At 50.6% G+C, this 9,060-nt stretch overlaps 2 long non-coding RNA genes across 2 annotated transcripts; both read left to right on the forward strand.

The window, feature by feature from the left end:
- Window positions 1-1,566: 1,566 nt before the first annotated feature.
- LOC144223468 (uncharacterized) lies at window positions 1,567-3,645 on the forward strand. The gene is made up of 3 exons (XR_013332697.1): window positions 1,567-1,753; window positions 1,844-2,098; window positions 3,501-3,645. It is a non-coding gene; the product is annotated as an uncharacterized LOC144223468 (long non-coding RNA).
- A 484-nt stretch (window positions 3,646-4,129) lies between these two features.
- On the forward strand, window positions 4,130-8,121 carry LOC144223467 (uncharacterized). Its single transcript, XR_013332696.1, has 3 exons — window positions 4,130-4,327; window positions 5,697-5,785; window positions 7,781-8,121. It is a non-coding gene; the product is annotated as an uncharacterized LOC144223467 (long non-coding RNA).
- The last annotated feature ends 939 nt before the right edge of the window (window positions 8,122-9,060 follow it).

Genomic DNA, 9,060 nt, shown 5'->3' on the forward strand with positions numbered 1-9,060 from the left:
TGGGATCCTCTCCAGCACTGGCTTGCCTGCCCCCTAAGGAGCCCAGAAGAGCCTTCCCTGGTGCCATTCCCTGGCGGTCTGGGACCCTGCCGGGCTCTCCCTGCCTGGCCTCCCCCACTCTACTTCCTGGTTTCAGACGAGTCTGTTAGAGAGGAGAAAGCACAGACAGGTCCAGGACTCCGCTTTGCTCCTTGCCAGCTATGTGACCTTGAACAAGCCATTTACTTGTTTCTGGGAGGTGACCACTGGCCCCCTTGACAGGTCCCCGAGATCGCAATTAAGTACGTATGTTAGCTTTGGGGACAACCTAGAATTTCTTATCCTTGGCCCTGCTGACGTTTGGGTAGGATCATGCCTCACGCCTGTGTATTGTAGGCTGTTAAACAGCGTCCCTGGCCTCAACCCACTAGATGCCAATGAACCCCCCCAGCCCTGCGTTTTGATGATAAACATTGTTTCCAGACATGGATAAACGTCCCCTAGGGGAGGGTTGCCAGACAAAATGCACGTTTCCCAGTTAGATTTGAATTTCAGAGAAACGACTCACAACTCTTTACTAGAATTCTGTCCCAAAGATTGCATTTTTACTTGCTAAACCCGGAACGCCTGTGCAACCACCTCAGGTGAGGGCCGCTGTCCCGGGAGCGTCTGATACTTGGGTGGAAGCCTAAGACACCAGATGGAGAAGAGGCTGCAGGAACGCGCTGGCCCAGCCTGGCCGCGGAGGGGCGCTGTCTGGGGGCAGGCGCGGCAATGGTGAGTGAGGTGAGGCTGGGGGAGAAGGGTGGCCGTGGGAGAGGAAGCTGGGCTCACAGTCAGGCCCAGTCCCTCTGGGGACTCAGAGCCACTGATGTGCGGGGGCAGGGGACACCTTGTTTCCCCAGCACCTGGGGACAGGGCAGTTTGTGGCCGACCACAAGTGGGAGCAGTTCACCCCCAGCTTCTCCCCAGAGAGAACCCTCAGTCATGGGGAGTCGGCCCCAACTTGCTCATTTGCAAGAGGAAGCAAGGCTCAGAGAGGGGCAGGGACTGGCCCCAAGCCACACAGCCAGCCTGTGGCAGTGGCAAAACTGGTATCTGGCTCTTCAATCCAGGACTTTCACCCCTGGGGTGGAGCCTGGGAATGTTCGCAGCTTGTGGTAATTCCTCTGAGAGTTCCCAGAATTTTCCAGACGCAGAGGGACTGAAGATGGGCTTCAGCCTGAGGCCCGGCGACCTGAGGCTGTGGTCCCCAGCTGCTCTCCATACTCCCCCAGGAGAGTGCTGGGACCCCTTCTGGGGCTGTCCCTGTCGTGTCCATCTGCTGTCATCATCTGATAGGGAGGGAGTGCTTGGACTTGGAACCAGACTGTCAGGAGCTGAAAACAGGCTCTTCCCCTTTTAACGAGCTCTGACCTGAGCCAATCTGTGCTTTTTCATCTGTAAAATGGGAATGATAAGAATGATACCTCCTTTGTAGGGTTGTTAGAAGGATTTGACGGATTAACGAGAAGGAATGCTTCAAACAGTAAGTGACAGGTAGTAAGGTTTACCATTTATCTTACTTTCCTCTAGTCTTTGGGTGACATCACCCCTTTTCCTCCGGAAGCTGGTTCGGTGGGGCTGTCAATCACAGTCACCCTGACCAGCCTGAAGAGGCACTGGAGTCAAGCAAGGAGCAGTCATTGCACCCCTATTGCCCAGTCACTGGGTTGATGAGTGAGACAACCCTGATGAAGGTCTACTGAGTTCCTGGATCCAGCCTGACCTGAAGGTAGTGCCCCATATGTGAGACGATAAATTTCCATTTCACTTGAGCAAGTCTGAAGAGAGTTCTGACCCGTATACCCTTTCTGCTTCATAGAGCAAGAGAGGTTCCCACAAGGCAGCCTCCTCCCATGGACCATGCCTGTCAGCCTTGGTTTTGATCCAGCCCCACACAAGGCCAACACCCCACTCTCCGGGAGTCAGAGGGAGATTCTCTGTTTGAGCTGTGATTGGAGCTCACAACAACCGGAAACAAACTTGTATAAAGTACCTCGATCTGCCACAGATAGTGCTGGGGCTTTGATGTTATTCTAGCTGCATTTTATAGATGAGGAAAGTGTGGCTCAGAGAGGTAAGATGATTTCCCCAAGCCCACACAGCCTAGAAGGGGAATCACTTCAGTGTGAACCCAGATATTCTGGCTCTAAAGCAGATACACTTCCCACTGCACCACATGACTTATTTCCTGCGGGGGGCGGGGGGGGGGGATTTTCTGTTCCATTAAAAATTTTAATTGTAAAAGCATAAAATTTACCATGGGGGAGGGAGAAACAGTGTAAGTCAGCCTCGCCCTTCTCAGCCAAAAGATGACCTAGGGAATCAATTACTCCAAGTAGACTGGTGCCCTGGAAAACAGGAGGCTAGGTGCCCCCATTCATTCATTCAACACCTATTTACTGAACCCCTGCTCAGTGCCAGGCAACATTCAAGGCAGGGCCTGGCATGAGCTTCTTCTCGAGGGTAGCCCTGCCTCTGCGCAGCAAGAGGGAGTGCCACCTTCAGTCCTGTGCCCAGGGGTCTATCTTGGTCACTCTAGTTACAGCGAAGTCCTGGGCAAAGAGCAGGTTCAAGGTCAAGTAGAATTTAGATGAGTGACAGAGTTCCAGCCCAGCCAGAGCAGAAACTCCCAATGCACTGTCCCCGAGAAATGATTCTGTTAACAAGGCGTCTGGGGCGCACTTAGCACAATGATGTGCAGTGTGGCCTGGACACTGCTCTTAGGGGTCCCGGGGAGAAAACCAGGTCAGACAGACACCAGCACACGTAAACACGGCATTACTACCTGCGGACGGCGTTCTGAAGGGAAGGGTGGGGTGCTCTGCAGGGGCGTTACCAGGATAAGGACCATCTCTCCGGGGAGGTGATGTTTAGGCTGGGCAGCCCCTCAGAAGCCTGGAGCCTAGCCCTGGCCTCCCCCGGCCTTCTAAATTCTCGTAACCATAAACGGGCTGCTTCCTTTGCTTCTCTAGCCCTGGAGGCTGTAGCTGCTCTGTGACATTATTAACCCACGATACCTTTTTAATGGACTGATCTTTATGTTCTCTGTGAAGAGAATGAGAGTGCTTTCTATCTCTTGGTTGGACTCTGAATGACACAGAATGAATGAACCGCTGTAAGATGAGCAAAGAACAGAAGGTAGCACAGTCCAGGCTGAGGCACCTGGGTGGCCAAAGGCCAGGAGCCAGGACCGGGGGGCTGGAGGGGATTAATGGGGTGGCAGGTAGAATCAGGTGAATGTGGACAGGTCGGCTCTTACATGGTACGGAGTCTGCATGGGATCCTGGGAGCCGGGGGGGGGCGGGGAGCCATGGAACGTAATACAGCGACTGAGTGATTTAACTTTCAAAGACTGCCCTGGCTACCGTGAGCCTAACTCGCCGGAGCGGCCAAGAATGCGTAGGAGCCAGAGAGCATGTTAAAAGTTGCTAACTTCCTCTTTTTTTTTTTTTTTCCTTTCTTTCTTTACTGCTTAGAAGGGAGCAGGTGTCTCAAGGAAGAAAAACATGGGGGCGCTTCTGGCGCAACGTGATGTCACAGAATAAAGGCCGGGACCTCATGGCCGCTCGAAAACTCAACAGTACAGAGAATGCCAGGACCCTTAAGTGAACCCCTACGAACCCTAAAGTGAGTCAGAGAAAGTCTCAACCGGTGACCCCCGCCCCCTCTCCCCCCGCCCAGGGCCGTGCGGCCACGAACGGAGCCCGCCTGCTGGCCCGAAGACGGTAGAAAGCGCTTTCAGGCCTGCCCAGGGTCTCCCGGTGGGTAAGCGTGGCCCTTACTCCCACCGGATGCCGTCAGGCCACGAGGGGGTGACGGCCACGAGTGGGTGACGGCCCCGGGGATCCTCCATGGGTGCTCGCGGTCCGGCTCCCATCACAAAAACTCCAACTCCCAGGAAACGCCCGGGCCGGAAGCGGAAGCGAGTCGCGGGCGTGTGCGCACTGGATTCTGGGAAGTGTAGTCTACAGAGTCCGAAAGAGTCCGTGCGAGCGGTGCATTCTGGGGAAGGTAGTCTTCAGGTGGTCTGAGAGCCGGTGGTGCGAGCTGGAATGGTTCGTCTGCACCCAACGCCGCGGCAGGGAATTAACAGCTTTTTGGATTTAGAATGAATATGTAGAATTTGTTTTTGTCTCTCCCAGCCACCCACACCCAAGAAGGCGGAGAATAGGACCTATCCACGCTTCAGTGATGGCGAGCAGGCCGCGTAGCCTCTGTGAACCTCTGTATCCGTATCTGTAAAATGGGCAGATTAATCATACTCACTTGGCAGCCTTGCTAACTCCATCAAGCAGCTAGCAAGGTGCTTAACACACCTTCCTTGCTTAACAAGCCCCACTTCCCCTTGAAGCTGAGCTTACAGAGCAAATGGATGTGTTTGTAGCCAAGAGCAAAACTTGTGTTTCAGGGGAGCCCTCGTGACGTTTCTCTGCAAAGTAGGATTTCCTGCCAATTCCAGCCAAAACTCATGGGGGGAAAGATAAGGAAATCTTGTCACCCAGAGACTCAGCAAGGACGTGTGACCTTACTAGCCAGGACACAGTGAGATGCAAGTTAAAAAATGAGCCGGGCGCCTGGGTGGCCCAGCAGCTCCAGTGTCTGACTTCTCAGGTCATGATCTCACGGTTGGTGAGTTCCAGCCTTAGGCTGGGCTCCACGCTGGCAGCATGGCATTTTCTCTCTCGCTTTCTTTCTGCCCCTCCCCCACTCGCACTTTCTCTCTCTCAAAATAAATAAACTTAAAAATTAGAGAGAGAGAGAGAGAGACTCCTGGGGCAGAGTGGCCTCACACAGTATCAGTGGAAGTATTAAGGGGTGTGTCCCCTATAAAGGGCAATTATGCAGGTGCCATGATTCCACTTGTAGGAATTTATCTTACNGCTCCTGGGGCAGAGCGGCCTCACACAGTATCAGTGGAAGTATTAAGGGGTGTGTCACCTATAAAGGGCAATTATGCAGGTGCCATGATTCCACTTGTAGGAATTTATCTTACACACGAGACTGCTTCAAAATGACAGAAGTTTAAAATACTCATTGTAGCTTTGTTTATGAAAGTGATTGGAAATCATCTAGGCCTCTATGGGCAGAGGACAAGTTACATAAATTGTGGTACATCCTGCGCAGGGATACTATGTTGCCATTAGCACCAGTGAGGTGTAAGGTCACTTATGTAACATTCCTGCACAAAAGTGTTCATCCTAAATATATTGTGAAGAAAGTATAAAAGAAATCCAAATTGAGGGATATTTTGCAAAACTGGCCTCAAAAATTTGATGTTGTAGAAGACCAAATAGCCGGGAGATTGAAGAAGATTAAACAGACCTGGCACTTACGGGCACTGGGCAATCCTTCATTGGAGCCTGTTCTTAAAAAGGACATTTTAATCAGACACCTGGGGCAATTTGATTATGGGCCATATGTTAGACAATAGCATTGGATCAATGTTGACTTCCCTGACTGTGATCATTGCATTGTGGTTGTGTAGGAGAATGTCCTTCTTAGTAGCTGTCTGCCGAAGTATGTAGAACTGAAATACCAACTCTTGGCTCTTGGATAGTTTAGAAAAAAGAGAGACAGATAAAGCAAATGTGGTGTGTATTAACCCTTCACTTGGTGCATCCAGCTTTAAATATATGGTTGTTCATGTTCCTCTTCTTGCAACTTTTTTATAGTGTTAAAACTTTCAAAGTAAACAGCAGGCGTCAAAAAGAACGAGGAAGCTTCACATGCACTGATGGGGGAAAAGCTTCAAGAAACATTGGTAAGATTTTTGTTTTGTTTTGTTTTTTAAAGCAAGGTGCAGAGGCGGAAATGCACTAAACACCCGGGGAGAAGACCCAAAAAAAGAGATAACAAAGGCTGACTCTGGGAAGGGTACCTGGGGGTGGGGGGGTGCGTGGGGGAGGTGGTCAGAAGTGGGACGCTTGCTTCTCACACTTACCCTTTTAGACCTTTTGAATTTTGTATCATTTCCATTCAGATTAAAAAAATAATAATAACTTCGAAGAAGACTGTTACTGGGAAAGCACTTGTGGTCAGAAAACCCCAGACTGGGCTCCCCTGCTCCCCAGCTGTTTTTGGGAAACCCAAAACAGAAGGAAGGAAGACCAGTTACTTTCACATCCTTTCCCACATCTGATTCTCATCACAACCCAGGGAGCCAGACGGGTTTTATTTGACCCCTTTTATAGATTAGGAAAACTGAGGATCAGAGAGTCTTGGCAATTTGTCTGAAGTCATGCAGTGAGACACAATGAGAGCTGAGATTGAACCTGAGTCCTTCCCAGGGACCCAGCCTGGCTCCTTCCTTCCTGCAGGTGACCTCTCCAAGCTCTAAGGGTTGGATGTAGCAAGAGAGAGCCCGGAGTAGGGGGCAGGGGTGGGGTTGACTGCCAGGCTCTGGGGGCTCACCGAAGCTCAGCCCAGCGGCCTTTCCGCTGTTGCTTTTACATGGGTCTGTCCAGGCAGGAAACAGAAGTCAACCCTCAGCACCGAAAGCATAGATTTGATTTACATGTTCATGGGCAGCTGGTTGAGAGTTTATTTGGGGGACCCAGAGCTGACTCAGCCAAAGGGCCTCTTCCCTGAGCCCATCTGGGCTGCTCTTTACCATCTCTGTATCTTTTTTTTTTTTAAGTTTATTTATTTAAAAAAATGTTTTAAAACATTTTTATTTATTATTGAGAGACAGAAAGACAGAGCATGAGCATGGGAGGGGCAGAGAGAGGGGGAGACACAGAATCTGAAGGAGGCTCCAGGCTCTGAGCTGTCAGCATAAAGACTGACATGAGGCTTGAACTCACAAACCATGGAAATCATGACCTGAGCTGAAATTGGATGCTTAGCCAACTAAGCCATCCAGGTGCCCCTTAGTTTATTTATTTACTTAAAGAGAGAGGGAGAGAGAGAGAGAGAGCATGCCCAAGTAGTGGAGGGGCAGAGAAAGAGGGAGAGAGAATCCCAAGCAGGCTCTGCACTGTCAGTGTAGAGCCTGATACGATGCGGGGGTTTGATCCCACGAACCATGAGATCATGACCTGAGACGAAATCAAGAGTCAGATGCTTAACTGACTGAGCCACCCAGGTGCTCTTCCCCTCATCTCAGTAATCTTAAACAGGGTGTTTGTTTTTTTTTTAATTTAAAAAGTAATAAATATAATAGATATTGTTACCGAGTCAAACAGTAAAGTACTTAGATGGCAATTTGACATTTCTGTCAAAACTTAAAACCTATATATATGCATGCTTTGGTATGTGACCCAGCACTTAAAATGGAAACTAATTTTTTTCTGTGAATATACCCACCCAAGTGTTCAAAGATATGTATGGAAGAATGCATTGCTTATAATGCAAAGACGCAGAACTGTAAACAGCCCACCAGTAGGGCCATTGCTTAATCCAACTGGGCTCCATCCATCCACCTCGAATAAAAACAAAGACAATGCAGTTTGCTGCATTTGCCAACCTGGAAAGATGTCCCCAGTGCATTGTTAAATCAAGTAAGATCCCATTTCGAGAGGTAAAAAATGAGCTACAAGCCTACATACACATAGAGATCTACGTGTTTGAACAAACGTAGAAAACCATTTATAAAAAGTACAAACTGTTTGATTTGAATGTAAAAAGAGCATTTAATTTTCGTTTTTTGGAGGGATAATGAGGTTGACCTTGTTTGTTTGTTTTTTTAAGTTGGCCAAGTGTGTTTCCTTTTGTGGGAATTGCTGAAATATTGCTGTCTCTTGGTCTTTTGTCACAGAAACTACGTGTCGGCTTCTGGCACCAGTGTCCCAAGAGTTTCTATTTAGATTTCCAGCTCTTGCTTTAGGCAGGTATTTTGGAAAAGAGTTTGCTGAGCTTGAAGCAGAGAACGATCTCGGTCTTCATGTAACGAAGTCTCCTGTGAGATGAAGGGCTCTGAGAAATGAAGGGGTTTCTTGCCCAAAGCATTGTTCTTTCTTTCAATTCTGGGGTCTTCTTGCAAAGTTTGGTTCTTGGTGGACGTGGACGGTGTGAAACGGACGTGGAGGCAGCTGTAATGTTTGAAAGAGGGGGGAGGGGAGGCAGAGATGGACCTTCCCTGGAGGTGCTGGAGGATTAGATGATGCCATGGAGGGGGGACCTCTGGAGAGGTGGGACTCAACTATTCTTGTCCTTGAGATGCTTCTGAATCTCTCTCTATTTGTGGTAGCTGCATGGCTGATGGGTCTCTCCGCACGTACCCTGTGCCCAGCCTCCACCTGCTGCCAGCCGCAGCTCTGGGCTCCTTGAGAAGGAGGTCCCCCGAGGGCCCCGGGGCCTCAGAGATTGCCCTGACATCACAGTAGCACTGGCTTCTCGATCTTTTCTGCACACCAGGCACCGCATTTGGCATTCCACAGCTCCTTGGGTTCCTGCCGCAACCGTTAGAGGTAAGGGCTTTGTTGTCTCCATGTTGCAGATGAGGAAACCAGGGCCCAGAGAGGGTAAGCAACCTGTCCCTGACCACAGAGCTAAAAAGCAGTGGAGTCGGGATTTGAAACCACAGCTCCAGAGTCATCTTCAGCATGATGCCCCTGCTCCTCCATTTTTCATGCGTTACGAGCCTGCTGAGTGCTGACCACTAGGTTGGGGGCCCCCACTGTGCCCTGGACCTTGGGGGTCCCCAAGGCTGAAGGCCCAGGGGCCCTCCGAATTCCAGAGTGCTTTCAGGACATCACTGGGAGGGGTAAAGCAGGTTGTGGTCTTAACTTCCTGGGGTGGGAGGTTCCCAGAAGCCCAGGGCAAGCTCGGCCCCTTTTCCCTGAGGGGAGGGGGTGGTATGAGTTGGGACACGTCCTCTTTTAAGGGTTCTTTCTTGCTGCTTCTGACCACTTCCTCTTTTCCCCGGGGCGGAGGCAGGCTGTGGCCACACTGATGGCAGGCATCCCAGCAGCAGCGGCCCAGTGGCCGAGGAGGCCTCTGAGCCTCTCCTGGAAGGGCTCGCTCGGCGGGGCTAAGGGAACTTCTCCACCTGGACTTCCATCCCCCCTCCCCCAAGACCCTCCCCTGGGTCCCGGA

The sequence above is a fragment of the Crocuta crocuta genome, unplaced genomic scaffold, assembly GCF_008692635.1.
Source record: "Crocuta crocuta isolate KB4526 unplaced genomic scaffold, BGI_CrCroc_1.0 scaffold61, whole genome shotgun sequence".
In the NCBI taxonomy this organism is placed as follows: Eukaryota; Metazoa; Chordata; class Mammalia; order Carnivora; family Hyaenidae; genus Crocuta; species Crocuta crocuta.